Raw genomic sequence first — 16,574 nt, 5'->3', positions numbered from 1 at the left:
AACAATCAAGAACAAGTTTTCAATAGAATAAAGAAATTTTACATCATAAACGCATCGATAAACATGTGTAAGTATATTTATACAAATTCTGTTTAACTTTTAAACAAAAACGACGAGCTACGTCTCAAGATTGTTTCTTAAAATATGGTATTTATATTTGCAACTTAAGTATTGTGAAAGTTTATTCCTGATAAGTAAGCATGCACCTAAATTATCTATAACTTCGATTGGTGCCATGCATTTCCCTTTACATCTATTAGCAGAGGAGTAATCATTTATGCAAAAAGAAGACTATAATATTTTCCCGAACCAGTGTTTAAACTTATTGTATAACGACGGTACATGGTGTGACTGGACCACAGCCAAAAATACATTAATTCTTGAATCATATACAGGAATCTGTCTGATGTTCAGACTTGTGAAATTATCACTAATTTACTCATTATGGAAGCTGCAATCAGTAACGGCATATTTATTATGCCCCCCCCCCCTTCGAAGAAGAGGGAGTATATTGTTTTGCTGGATGTCAGTCGGTAGGTCGGTTGGTAGGTCGGTCTGTCTGTATATCGGTCTGTCGGTAGACCAGTTCGTTTCCGATCAAAACTCGTCAACGAATTGACCGATTGACTTGATACTTCACATGGGCAATGACAGTGGACAGTAGATGACCCCTATTGAAATTATGGTCACTAGATCAAAGGACACGGCCACCTCAAACAATAAGTGTGAAAATAGTTCCTGATCTATTACACGTCAATGAATTGACCGATTGGCTTGATACTTTACATATGCAAGGGCCTTGGACAGTAGATGACCCCAATTGAAATTGGGGTCAATCGGTAAAAGGTCAAGGCGCTGTCACAAAAAGTGTGAAAATCGTTTCCTATCAATATCTCGTGAACGAATTGACCGAGTGGCTTAATACTTTACCTGTGCATTGGCTTAAGAAAGTAGATGACCCCTATTGAAATTAGGGTCACTAGGCTGAAGGTCAAGGTCACTGTCTCAATAAGTGTAAAAATCGTTTTCGATCAATAACTTGTCAATGAATTGACCGATTAGCTTGATAATTCCTATGTGCATTGGCCTATGACAGTAGATAACCCATTTTTAAATTGAGGTCACTAGGTCAAAGATCAAGGTCACCTGCCACAACAAGTGTGAAAATCGTTTCCGATTAATAATTCGTCAACGAATTGACCGATTGGCTTGATAATTCACGTGTGCTTTGGCCTTGGACGAAGAACCCTATTGAAATTGGGGTCACTTGTTCAAAGGTCAAGGTAACTGTGATATTAAGTGTTAAATTGGTTTCCGTTCGATTTGTCATCAAAGGATTGAGTGATGGATGTCAATGCCTTGTTGTTGTTTTTTTTTTGGGGGGGGACATCTGTCTCCGAACGCGGAGCTCTTGTTACAATTGCTTTCCATTACAACTGCATAAACTGTGAGGAGCTCAATACTTCTCATACAGAGACATAGCCTGAGTAAAGGTTTATTGAATGTTTGAAAGACAATTACCTTTTCCAGCATGCGAGACATTTCTCGAAATGAAGAAAAGGTCAAACAAGTAATATCATCATTAATTATTCTTCATAAAATATGTGTACCATCGATATCGGACTATCCTTATGTTGTTAAGATCACGTATAATTGATATTTGACTTTATGCGTGACTGCATAACGATGCGAAGTGGTGATGAATGTTATTTATGCAGGAAGTGTGGCTTATTCCAATTTACTTCGGATTGGGAAAGCATCGACTTGTGTATTTGAGGGATGTAGAAATTAATGTTGGCTTTACTCACTCGTTAATATGAGGGTTGTGTTAAGAAGTATGTCCCTAAAAGCAAACATAAAAAGAGCTGCAAGCCGAAGTACATGTGGATGACAAATGAAACATGACAACACAATAAAAAAGCGTCATTGTTGGAACAAGTACCTAGCCACAAGGAGAATGGACGACTTAAAAGAGTATAAACAGGCCAGAACTAGGAAAAATGAATGTGCCAAATACGAATAGAGTATGAAGAAAAATAACAGAGAAGGTTAACAATGAACCTAAACAGTATTGGAGATATGTAAAGAGTAAAACAAAATATGTAGATGGAGTCTTTAACCTAAAACAGAAATTGGTGAACATTCCAAATCCAGAGTTGAGAAAACGTAAGGATTTAATTATTTAATTATTTTTACTCAACTGTGTTTACAAAAGAAAACCAAAACACAGTACCTGATGGGACAGAAAAGTCAAAGGTAAATGACCTTACAGATGCACGTATCTGAAGAAAAGGTTTTAAGATTGCTGAAATTGATGAAAGAAAATCTATGTGAACGGACAATATTTTTTTCCATTTGAGCTTAAGGGTATAGCTTATGTGTTTGTTAGATTATTAACATAACTTTTTACCGGACATGCATCGTCTGGAATAGTTCCTGTCACACGGAAACAAGCGCGAATCCCCCTTTGTTCAAAAAGGAAGTAGATCAGATGTTAGTAATAACCGTCCACCGATGACACGAAACGCTTAAATACAACGGATCAAACGAACATACTACACGACGATTTAAACAATCTTATTACATGGGCAGATGTATGGAAACTTTCATTTCATGTAAAGAAATGTACAGTCATGCATTATGGACAAAACAATTCTGAACGGGATTATACTATGCAAAAAAAGATTTTGTAATCTGTAAACAAAGTAACATTAGAGAAACCTTCACCAGAGACCATGAATTTAGTCAATACATAAAGAAGAAGCTAAAAATGAGCCAATAATATGCTAGCACTTTTAAAATCGTAATTTGTTTATCGTAATAACTGTCTTTTTTAGACTTGTATGGTGAGTACCCACACGGAATTTGCTTATGTACTTTGGCTCTTATATTTGATAGTCAGATATTAAGATAATTGAACGGGTACAAATAAGGGGGTGGAGCTAGTTTCAAATTTAAGGGATCTGACACACTACACTCTGAATGTGTAGAAAAGTTTACCCAAAACATACCATGGATGCAGAAACATTAACTAGACTCAAATAACGATTTGATGTATGAGTACTTAGCAAAGCATCAAAGGGCGTCGGGAATTTCAGTGTAAAAGGCACTCAATGAAGTTACATGGAACAATTTTTTTCTACTGTAAATATTACTATATTGGCCGATTATTTTAAACAAAATAGAAAAAGATATTGGTATAACCATTATCTATGATTTTGTGTTATAACCCCAAAATAACCATTATCTATGATGTTGTGTTATAATCCCCAAATAACCATTATCTATGATTTTGTGTTGTAACCCCCAAATATTTCATATTTCATTTTATTTACATTGGTTTTCTTTTTTTAATGGCATCCGTGTGCAGTTTTCATTAATGGAACAGAACTGTGTAGGTTTTAAAAAAATTTGCTTCATATTGTAAGCGTAATTTCAAATTCTTCTCAATTTCAAGGGGAGATGATTCTGAACTTATTCTTACGTTGCTCATTTACGATAGGGATTGAGTACTCATTGATATGAAAACACTGTAAAAATTGTTACAATAAAACATTATAGTTATTTAAACTAAAATGTCTACATCAAAACAAAAAGTTGACATAAAACACAAATAAAATAATTTGATTCTACTGGGGCTCGAACCTTGAGCCTCTCACATGTGAAGCGAGCGTGTAACCACTACACTACGGAACCGCTTAAAAAATCACCTTCTAACTAAGATATTAATAAGCTATTAATAGTCGGTTTAAATGTAAACCCGGAAGTTTAAACGCTGGATAGTGAGCGGGGTTAAAGGTCCATACCAAAGGGTCCATACCACTGGCAAGATACGGGTCAGGCCTGCGGTCTACTATATGTGGTTCTTAAAAAAACTGTAGGAGGACTTGATAGTTATGCTACTGGGGTGCTGTGATGGTGCTCCTCATTGATAAGCGGCTGCTTCCTTTATCAAAACTCATTATTACAATTAATAATACGTGTCGCGCTTCGCGCTCTATAGCGATTTTATTAGTAACAAGGTGGTTGCAAGGATAGTGGAACAAAGAAGTTTTGTTTTTATACAAAACCAGAAAGTTTCACCGGTTCGCGTATTTACCCAGTCCCTGTGATCTTTCTCCTGTGATCAGTTATTAATTAAAACAGTTAGCTTTGCATTATTGGCAATAAATGTTGTAGTAAATGTAATAGGCACAAATGCAGTACTTATTTACACTAATTTACAAAAATAAATCACCACTATGCAAGATATTCTGACAACAAAAATATATACATTAAATAACTTCTCCTCCCATAAGCGGAAAAGAACGTATTACATACTAGTCGCCGCACTTCAGTGCGACGCCAATGAATAATGTTCTGTTGGGTATCTAAGCACTAAACTTTACTGAATACACACTTAATCAGTTACCACATCATACTATATAAAATATGTTGGACCCACACAAAACTGTACTCTAAAAAGACCGTACGTTGAAGGGCTATAAAAGACTTTGTCCTATGTTATGAGCTCGAAAACCATCATTTAGGTATACGTGCTGTTGTTATGTTTAAATACAATATATTATTAACAAAACTATACATTTATAAAATAATGTTAGTGATCTATATGCCCATCTTGCTTGGATATTTGATATATCTCAATGTTTTCATTATGTATCACTTATTCACTTGTTAAATGCACATGTCACAATAATAAATAAATTGCTCACTAACTAACTTTCTTAAATCATGTTCATCATGGCTTTGATCGGACACTCCCGGATATATGTCATACCAATACAATATGCATAAAAGTAAAATTAATACAGCACTTAAGAGGAGGAAAAAGCAAAATTTCTAAAACACGCAACCCAAAATTGTAGGAAAACGATATGAGATTAAATTATGTTCATCACTTACCTGGTATTCTCTGTTCACAGTATCAGCATTCGTGTATTTGTATGAATATGTTAACTTTTATCGAGTCAGATACAATTTTATCTACCGTACAGATACAATTGATAATATGATAAATAAAATCACTATCAAAAACATGTATAGCAAGTTACGTGAAATAATTCGTTACATTAGTTTTGCTTCATCAGATGTTATCAACTCTTGATAATAAAAATTGGTCCTAGGGGTTAAATGTCGTACGAAGTGTAGCGAAATAAACATGTACAATGATGATTTAATAATTACTGAGACCATTGTTTTGAAACCAATCCCATGAACGCTTTCTTATTATAACGCTTGATCATTTAGTCCATTTTAGATAGTTAATTTTTAGGTCAAGATTTTACTTTTCCTAGATTTTCTTAAACTGTCTTTATTTCATTCTATGACCCTTAAGGTTCAATAATTTTATTAAGCTCAAATTTTCATGGCAATATTTTGGCGGCCATCTTGGATTTCAAAATGGCCGTCACGGAAAATGGTAGCACGGCAGAAATCTTCTCATAATTTGGACATTTATGGGTATAAAATGACCATGAAGGTGTCAAAATTGTCCCTAGACATCGTACATTATTTCTATAAATGACACATTTGAATGTACTCATTTGCATATTAATGAATATTAAAATGATTGAAAAATCAATAACATTTTAAAGGAAAAACCCAGCGAAGATATTTTTTCAAGCTTATTTCTGATATTTTGGAGGGTCAGATACTATTGGAACCAAAGAAACTAGACTAACATATCTAGATAGATGTTTACTGGTCATAAGTTACATCTCATTATACAAGATATAATACAAAGCATACTGTAATCTCGGAAGTTGGGATCGAGGTGCGGATAATGGCTTTATACATAATAAATCATGATAAATTCCTCATGGTTTTATTATCCATTCTTTAATTTTGTATATGTATCCCTTTTAAGAATGTATATATAAGTAGATGTCAAAATGCATTATTCTTTCATCATAACAATTGCCATAATATCTTCAAGAAGTATCTGTATTAGGACAAGATGAGTCAAAGGCTTAAAGAACTGTCAAAGAAAGGTAAGTCTTTACTTCAGTTCCTCTTAATTTTGTTATACTTATTTCTAAAACATGCTCTCAAATTAGATCGATATCCAGTGGTAGTAATTTTGGTAAATATATTTGTTTCTTCCATTTGTGCTATCACACAATAAAAAAAAATAATACATAGTTTCCCTTTGTTATATTCCGCCATTACAGTTGCCAAAAATAATTAGCAGACAGCATTTTGTTTTTCTCATTAACATCATTCCAGGGAAATTTATTGGGTTGATTTTATGTTATTCTCCTTTAATAACACTTTGCAAAGCATTTATTCAAAATGTTATGATATTGTTTTCTTTGTAAATGCATCGTGGCCGAAAAATGTAGTAGTGGTCGGATAGGTACGTGTACTCGGATATTTTATTTTTTCTCACTATATTAATCATCAAATTCAAACGAACACTTTTGTATAGTACTTCATTGATTGAACAATAATGAAATGTATCAATGAATCTAACATTTAAAATATTCTATGTATATTTCAGAGAATAATGATGGATTCTCCACCACCGGATAAACGTGCCAGAACTGATTACTCAATATGCCTGGTTAGCCAGATTGACAATGGAGATAGACTTGTTGATACGACCAGAACAGAACAACAATCCCAGTATGGAGGGCATACAACTTTTTGATAACATCTCGAGACTTGAACAAAAGTATCAATGACAAGGGACATGCATTACCCATCATTAACTCTAGTGCAAGTGGTTGGAAAACCTTAGTGACTGATCTAGAAAACTTGTGTGACCTTAATTAGATAGCATGCCCTGATTCAGGCAAAGTAATAGTAGCCTTTGATTTGGATCTGTATAAGACAGCATTAAAACTAGAAAACATTGATCTCCAACACTATGGTGGAAAATGATGGTTGGCCCCTGGGCCATTCCACACAAGTTTGTGTGCTGAGCGTTGTCTTGTGAAGACTATAGAAAACAGTGGTATCGATGACCTGTGGGTGAAGAGTAGGCTCTATAGTGATGTGGTTTGTAATCAAATCATCAACGGAAGTCACAATAACAGAGCCTATGGAAGCCCATGAGACAACACTTCATATATTTACAGACCTGTGGCTGTTAGCTTTCTTTGAAAGCTGCAAAAGAGTATATGATGCATTAATTGCAGACTTCAGCAATCTTAAGTGTGTTTTGCACTCTGGTTCACATGAAGAAATTAAGACAGCTCACCAAGATCTTAACATAACAATTGAATCCATTAACCGAGACAAGAAGTTGGCAGAATTTGATAAAGAAAATGAACAGCAGCCTATGTTTGCAAACTACAGAGGTTACATTCGCCAAGTTATGACATTATTAGCATTTCAATGGTCCATTATAGATAAACACCTGTTTCTGTATTTAGCCTTATTAGAAAGGCTAAGCACGTACTTCTTCACTTTTAACCGTTTAGATTATGCACAGAACATACTAGAATTTGTTGCTAGGTCGTACGAATCGAAGGAAACAGAGCCAGAGATATGGATCAGCCTACTTAGGGGAGACTTTGCATAAAGCTCCCAGAATACAATTCCATTTACCTCTATAGGACTTGATCAGACACAAGAACACCAGAATAGGAAAATTTAGGGTGATGGTGGTATATCAGGACTGATATACTGCTCAAATACTGTCTGGCTGCACCAGAGTTGACAAAGATTTCAGAAAAAACAGACACCATGATTGGCATTACAGCTACATCCTCCAAAAAGCATTACCAGTTAAATACGTCGGATAAAACAAGGCAAGATAATAATGTAGAAAAGTTGTAAAAAGAACCTAATGACTATAATCCATTCAAAGACAAGGGTGATGATCTATTCAATATTGTATCAAAGAAATGTCTAAGCAATGAAGCAAAATAAAATATAATTGATGTTGAGAACAGAGATGCAAGATATGAGTTTGTCAAGAATCGAATCAATGGTGAAACAAACATGTGGGACAAGATGACCAAAGTAAAGGTTCACAGTTGGAATGAATTAAACAAAAGGAGGAAAGATAAGGACACGTCACAACAACAACTAAACAAAAGAACTGCATTACTGTCAAAAATGCTGATAATTTCCAAGTCTGATAGACAGCTTGACTTAAAAGATACAGTTTCAAACTGCGAACTACTCTCAGTTAATAAGACACTTATAAAAGGTGATGGGTCTTTGAAGACATGCCATTACAAACATGAATTAAGAAAAGTGCTAGAAAAAGATGATATAGACGTGATTGATTTCATATCAATAACAACTGAAAGAGGTGATAGTAGACAGCTAATTGTTGATGGAATGGCAGTGGTACAGTAAGCTGTTAATGGGTGAAATAAAAGTGTTAACATAACTTGTGAAGTTATGTCTGAAATATTCATTTCTACCATTGACAATCTTGCTAAAAAGTACTTTTGCACACGAGTATTTTTTGACAATTATGCAAAACCTCATAGTTTAAAAGACACATTAAGGTACGACCCCAATGAAACTAGTGACATAATTATGATAATTGTTGACGACGAAACAGCTATTAACAGCATATTGTCCAGTTGAAAAACAAAATATAGATTAACACTGTACTTGGAAAACTGTTTAACAATTCCAATGAAAGAATAGTGACAGTAACAAGGGAAGGTGTTCGGACAAACAATAATGAAGTTAATCAAACCACATCAGTAAGTACACAGGAAGAGACAGACACACTCATGATCATTCATGCTGTAGAAATTGTACAAACTGGATTCTCTGTTGATTTCTTCAGCCAAGACACAGATTGGTTGGTTCTTTTACTAAGAAGACATGATATATTGGGGACATAACCAAGGATGTTGACTGGCCATAATTACCCGAGGAGATTAATTTCTATAACCAACATTTACAACGCAATAGGTGACAAGAAAGCGAACGCACTACCAGCTGTGCATACACACCGGTTCAGACACAACAGGCCATATCCACGGAGTAGGCAAGAAAACTGCACTAAAATGTATTTTGGCTTGTTCTGATGAAGCTCTCAATGTAATAATTCGACTCTGAGAGGGTGATTTACTATCACCTGATGTAGTGAATGAATGTATGGGGTACTTGTGCTCTTTTAGCAGTTGAAACTTGAGTCCTGGTGAAATACGTTGGAAAACATTTCTGGGATTATCATCTGTTACAGGTATTGATAAAATTCTACCAACATATGGAACTTGGTATCAGCACATATTGCGGGCCCACTTAGACCCATTTAAGTGTGGTTCGGAAGTGTCTGATAGTAAAGTGCGGCCTGTTTTGTCTTTTGATTCTATTGCTGCAACTGACACTCTAGCACAGCTAGTAAAATGTAGCTGTGGTATCAGCAAATGTGCAAGAAGGTGAACATGTCGACAAAACAATCATGCATGTACTGAGCTGTGTAAATGTACTGGTAATGAGGACTGCTTAAACACACATGCAATATTGGAGGAAGAGGAAGACATTTTTTACCTAATGTGAATTTTCATTGGTTCAATGTTTGTACCAATTTGATCTATAGATAAAAACTAGTGTACACATTAAGAGCTCATGACTCGTTATCAATATCATAAATTGTAAGGGTTCCAGTTATGTTGACAAGGTAGGGAGTTATGATTAAGATATAGAAATTACTAATAGACTGAACAATTGTATTTATATCTAATTTATTTGATATGAAAATCAATTATTAAATCATAGCAAGTACATAGAATTATTCTACAGTGTTGTATTAACAATTAGACACCTTTGTGGTCTTTTTATACCAACAAATGTCCAAGTTGTGAGAGTTTTTCTGTTTTATAACAAAATTTCGAGGCGGCAATTTTGAAATCCAAGATGGTTGCCAAATCACCGACATTCAAATTTGACACAGAGATGTTCCTAAGAGTCTCGTGAGCATTTTGACACCTTTTTGGTCCTTTTATACCAACAAATGTCCAAGTTATGAGTGTTTTTCTGTTATTTTTCGTGGCGGCCATTTTGAAATTCAAGATGGCCGCCAGATCAATGACATTGAAATTTGACACGAAAATGTTCATCAGTCTATAATGAGCATTGTGGCACCATTTTGGTCATTTTATTCCCACAAATATCCAAGAAACGAGCGTTTTACAAGTGTGCTACCAATTTCGTTGGCGGCCATTTTGAAATCCAAGATGGCCGCAAAAATATTGACATGAAAATTTGAGCTAATTACAATGTTTTGACCTTACATGTCATAGAATGATATAAACCCATTTTTTAAAAAAATCTAGTAAAAGAAAAATCTGGTTTACCATTCCAAACCGACTAAATATGAATAGCTTAAAAATAGCGACGTTTTCAAAATCGGCAGTCAAGTAACGTTCAAAGAGTAAAGATTTCTAGTCTAGAAGTAATATCTCCACTTTGGTACAGTTAGTTATTCTTGTCTTGTAATTTGCGGTATATGCAACAGGCCAAGCAACCAGCTAGGGTCACCGGCGAGGTAAGATAATAGTCTAAGTAAATGTGGATATGGGAAACAGTCTGCGCTTTCCTGCAATACCCAGCGCGACTTTTTTCTTGTTTTCCTAATGTATGTGTTGGAGAGATCTGAATGCGTCTGCATGCTACTGTTGTTTTATGCTGCTTGGACTTGTCTTTTTATACTGTATCGTTTATTATTAATTAATTTTATAATATTAGACGAGAATGTGTTCAATTTGTTTGCCCATACAAGTTGAGCCTCGCCAATAAAGCTCGAAACTCGCCTTATACGAGAAAAAGGCGGCCAATATGGAAAAACACGGCCAATACGGCAAAAGGTCGGCCAATACGAGATTCAGCCAATCAGAAACCAAGAAAAACTAGGCCAAATATAAGAATCTAACATTTCGACAATTGTGGACGCCAATTTGAAGTTGTATGCTTAGTTTTGGTGCAAAAGTTTAAATCTTTAAAATTATAATATTGCATTTTACTTAATGCACACAGACCCTAATATATTCATATCCCTTTTTCGACAATAACAATAGTGCAGTGTTACCACAACAGCAAGGTTCAATATTTTAGTATATGTACATAAATAACAACTTTGAATATTTTCAAGCTACAATGTCAGAGCGCCGAAAGCAAAACTAATTCGAAATCATTGAGGATTTACACATCACAATTGCAATTCCTAATGGCTGTGAGTAAGTTTTACCTGTGATACGAAAAGAAAAAAATCCTTATTGTCTTTCTGAGTTGTATTATAAACAACGGTAGTGGATCAAGTGTGGCTGAAATGTTACTCAGGTCAATTTTGCATAATTTCGCAACCTGTCAAATTGTGTTCCTGCATCATGTAATGTCTTGAAAGCATCTTTCGTCATATACTAAGTTAAATGCTATTGTTCCTATTCTTTATCAGTAATATCGCCTTTATATTACAATATTATTGAAATAATAATTATTCTTCTGACATCAAATGCATGGAACATTTGTTTCCTCTTTCAACAATATTCAATTTTCGTTTTAAATTAACAAGATATCTCTTAAACGGTATTTTGGTGTACATAACATTTTCAAAGCATTTTGCATGGGAATATACATTTTGCTATTTTTTAAAACTGCATACTTCATTTAATAGCAAAAACCTGTAATTTTAAAATTTGAAAGTATACTTCAAGCTTTTCTTGCTGAATAATATTATAAAGTTATAAAATAAAATTTTCAGGTCAATACGGCTGTCTTCAGTTCAATAACAAAGCCAATATGAATTCAACTACTAGTAATTAATAACATTATAATATTTACAATTTGTTCCATGTTCATATCATCTATACATCCCTATTGTTTTAATTGAGTTTGCATTCCCGCTTATCTGTTTGCTTTTTAGTACCATCGTCCGAGGGCCAACACATTCCTTAAGCCACCCCTAAATGACTCGAGCTGCATTTCGCATAGATCCGTCCCGGCGATCTGCCTCCGTCGCTGCTCCCGTTTTTTCCCCCAAAGTCTTCGCTAATCCTAATGGGGTTATTCAAATCCAGAAAGTCTTCAAATAATAAGAAAACAGCGTTAGCAGCCAACCCACACTAGGGGATACAGTACTTGCTAATATAAGCAAAGCAAACCGTTAAACTTCCATTAATTATCAGAATCCTATGGAATATTATTAATTTTCGTATTGTTTGATCACCTATTGCCAACTATTTCCCAAACGCTTTTGGACTAGACAGATGACGTCGTTGTGCTGACTGCTCTCCGTTGCGCATCAATCCCACAATTTTGACATAGCGTTGAGCTTTTGGATTTCATGAACATGAAATAACTTCTTCACACATTTAATCGAAGCTCGCCCGCGATTTTACTGTCCCGGACATCAGCTTTCCAATGATTTTTAAAACCCTGGACGAAAGCTTCTCTGGAAAAAATGAACTGCCAAAAATATTGATAGGGTTAGTCACATGCTCAATTGCGATATATTCTCTGTATGATTACAAGTGGCAAGTGTTAAGTCATGTGTTTTGAACAAGTCAGCACATGAGTCAATGTGCAAACAAACTTACTAAAACTATTATATTAGCCGTCATAGGTAATTGGTTCACACTTTTTTGCATTTTGCTTTTTGTATGGTTTGCTTTTGAGTATACATTATTGTGAGAACTGCTATCGGTGTACGAACCGGGTACCAAGTATATTAGCTTGTTTCATGAGACTGAGTATGTAGATAGAAGTTTGAGGTAGGAATATTCACGTTATTTAAAAAAAATATTTAGACAGATATTTGTCAATGCAAAGTTTGGAGAAATAAATGGCAACTAAACTCTTGATTATGCGCTTCCAAAAAGAAGTGGGCAAGATTGATGTAGGTCAATTTATGCATGAATATAATTTTTGGTGGATATGCATATAATTTTTGTTACATTACAAAAACAATGTAGTTGATAAATCTCACAGAAATCATTGAAATCTAATAAATCGATACTATCATCATTAAAACATACTTGAGCTATGTTGATGAAACCTATGGAGATACTGAATTTACTCTGATAAAATTTGAGGGGTTCTGCTCTTTTGTCTGTTAAAAAATATTTCACTGTACTGGAATATTTCAGCACCAATAGTGTTTCATCTGCTTGGAGATAGTGGGTATCCGCTAAAGACTTATCTGAAGACCGCCGTACCTAATCCCGTAAATGGTGCTAAACAAGCTTGCAATGGCAACCCATGCAGGCGACTTTTGTAGTAGAAAGGGAATAAAGTGTGTCTTAATCACGGCTGTAATACGTAAGCAGTGAAATATAAGTGTCCTTTTAAGTTTAAGATCAACTGACCATATAGTATTATACATGTTGTGGGATATTCGTTTCATTTGTCTCACCATACTTACGGTCTTAGTGTTCTGTACCAATACATAGTCTGAGAATGGTTGGCTAGAAATATTTTCCAGAGGTTGTGGCATTTTTGTTTAAAGAAACTTAATGTTGAATATTTTATTGTATTATTAATGATAAACGTTTATAATGCTTATCCTCTTATCCCATGTAAGTATTTTACAATGTATAACAATTGACTTTGACAGGAATTGAGAACGCTTTTTCCTGTCAAAATGTAAATTATTACAATTGAGACAAGGCCGCTTTGAGGATTTCATTTTAATTTTCACCATGTTGTTTGTTAACAAACATATAACTTAACTAACAGCTCATGCAGGTTTGTTAATTACATTTATGTATAAGTAAGACAATGGTTTATGGATATTTAATACAACACCTGTTATTAAATATTTCTCTAATGGAACAGCGGCTGTCGTCCATTGTTATGCAACGCCCTTAAAAAAGTATGTGTTCCCCTTTAATTAGTACAAACATAGTAGATCTATGTCGAAATAGTTTCAAATGAGTTGCATATTTTAAATTTGACATATCTTAGGTATTTTTCTTTTTTATTGCCGATAATTTAGAAAAGCATTTAGCATTTATTGAAATTGACATCAATAAACTTAACAGCATAAAAATTCAAGTTGAAACAGCAAATTGTAGTCACTTAGAATGTACTAAGTGTTCTATCGGACAATATTTACATGAAAAAAGGCACCTTCCTCCAACCCCCTGGATTTTATTATATGGGTAAATCCCTAATTTCTTTATGTTAAAGGATACTGGTGATATATTTTGTTGAAATGTTATCCACTGCACTGTTTGCATGCGCCAAAACAATCGGTGTCTATATTTTAACGTTTTGCTGAAAGATGAAGTGGTTGGAGACGTGATGGATGATTTCAAACAATAAACAATACTGCGTCCAGGAGCCAATAAGAGGAACCGACTGATCGACAAGTTTCGTTAACAAATGTTATTAAGTGATAGTAAATAGCACAATTATTAACCGAATAATGCAAGCTATATAACTCATCCAAATGTCAGCATCGATGTCAAAGTTATGTCTGGTTAGTGTAAATGTGAAACATCTCTATATTGCCGTTTCTACTACAGATATTACATTTACACATAACATATCTGTGCAGGGTCAATATGCTAGATTATGCACCACGATCTTTCATAGCTTTGACCTGCAATTAAGCAGAATTTCCCCCCATTTTTGACTAAAAAGAAAGGACCTCATGAACTTCAAAATACACACACGCCAAAAAGCCAATTAAAATGATATGTTACTTTGTTAAATGCATTGCTTTTAAGTCTGTCTGAGCAATTAAAAAGATCGTGTGCTGTATTATGCGATTGATATTCCGCGGTTAATACATACCAGATTTTTCTTAAATTAAACGATTAATGCGTTGTTGAGATTTTAAGCAGGCGTTACGTTAACGGTTATAAAGTAATAAGAACTGTATTCATTTCAGACAGGAATTTTCAACACCGTTTCACACACTCATAAAGCTGGTATTATAGCTTTCAACTTCGTTAATGGAATGGACATGAAAATCGGTTTGGCGCATAGGAAAAAATGAAGAGCCAACATTTCAGTTGCGGTGTCTTATATCAAAAGCTAATTTGCTACAAATGTAAGTGTACATCACGCTTTGTGTTTGAGACTAACAAAGATTGAACAAAAGCATACTTATTATTTTTAATTTATTGGTATCAATGCCAATGCAATGTCGCACATATACTCATAGCTACCATGTGTTTAAGTTTCAAGGTTCTAGTGCTAATTGTATAGGAGGAGATAATGGCCAGGACGGACGGATAGCGATGATAACGACATAATCCCCCCGCTTCAATTTAGAGCGTGTGGATAATCAATGACAAATAAGAATAAAAGTTTTAACAGAATTGGTGTGACGATGATTTTGAAGAGGATGGATATACAATCATCAATTTAAGTTGATCTACATCACCACAATTGTGTATGTGGGTACACAAAAATTTGGGTACGAAAATTTTGGGTACGAAAATATTATGCCAACAAAATTTGGGTACGAACAAAATGTGGGTACGGAAAAAAAGTTGGTACGAAAAAAATGTGTGAACAAAAAAATGTGGGAACGAAAAAAAGTTGGTACGAAAAACAATTGGGTACGAAAAAATATTTGGGTACGAAAAAAATTGGGTACTAACAAAAATGGGTACGAAACATTTCTGGTACCAAAAAATGTAGGGTTACGGGGAAACTGAGGTGCGAATTTTTTTGGGGTAGGACAAAAATATGGGTACGAAAAGAAAATTGGGTAAGAACAATAATTAGGGGGTACGGTGAAGAAGTACCCGTTTACCTATCGATATATTTGAAAGAGGACGGGAACCAAGCTGCCTTTACCTTTATCCATGGCCCTGGTGTGAGTAATTTTGACATGGATGGTCGAGTTAGACCGTGTTGTCATTAGAGGCGCCCCAGGTTGTAATGGGCCATGCATAGTTGAGGTTGATCGTATTGTCATAGAAATTTTCAGTATCAATTTTGAAGTAAATCAGTGTAGAAATGAAGATATAAATGTAAAATTACCTAAACACTGAGTAAAAATCTCTGACCCGGCCCACCCAAATCCCCATAGGCCACTATCTCCTCCTACACTATTAGCACTAGAACTTTGAAACTTAAAAGCGTGGGGATATTGTTGTTATCTCCGCCGTCTGACCGTCCTGGCCCTTATATCCTCCTACACTATTGGCACTAGAACCGTGAAACTTACACACATGGTAGCTATGAGCATATGTGCGACGGTGAACTATTTGGAATTTTGATCTTACCCCTGGGTCAAAAATTAGTAGTATGTGCCTCGCATGGGGTGGAGCCGGGTCAGAGATCACTCATTTTACCCCATTTTATCCCCATAACGTTTTACCCAGGGGTCAGATCAAAATTCCAAATAATGCACCGGTGCACATATGTTCATAGCTACCATGTGTGTTAGTTTCACGGTTCTAGTGCTAATAGTGTAACGAAATGTCAGTTATGCTACTTTTTACATTCAGAAAATGACATGTGTTCATAATGTCAATTTCGAAAATTTGGTAAAAACATTATTTTTACCAAAAAGGTAGACTTAATATTATTAAACAGTTGATGTATGTCACCTTAATAAAAAAACACAAAAATGGAAAAAAAAGTAAAAATGTATAAAAATGTCAGTTATATGACTTATAACATTAAGTAGACGATATAGCTTT

The 16,574-nt window shown here is 34.7% G+C and overlaps 1 protein-coding gene across 1 annotated transcript in view; it reads right to left on the bottom strand.

The window, feature by feature from the left end:
* Positions 1-4,946, bottom strand: part of LOC127849545 (CAP-Gly domain-containing linker protein 1 homolog) — a 35,595-nt gene extending 30,649 nt beyond the window's left edge. The window contains exon 1 of the mRNA XM_052382203.1: positions 4,903-4,946. The gene's annotated coding sequence lies outside the window, so the exon portion shown is untranslated. The remainder of the gene's footprint in view (positions 1-4,902) is intronic.
* Positions 4,947-16,574: the final 11,628 nt, after the last annotated feature.

This window comes from Dreissena polymorpha, chromosome 11 (assembly GCF_020536995.1).
Source record: "Dreissena polymorpha isolate Duluth1 chromosome 11, UMN_Dpol_1.0, whole genome shotgun sequence".
In the NCBI taxonomy this organism is placed as follows: domain Eukaryota; kingdom Metazoa; phylum Mollusca; class Bivalvia; order Myida; family Dreissenidae; genus Dreissena; species Dreissena polymorpha.
This window is presented reverse-complemented; position numbering and strand designations above follow the sequence as displayed.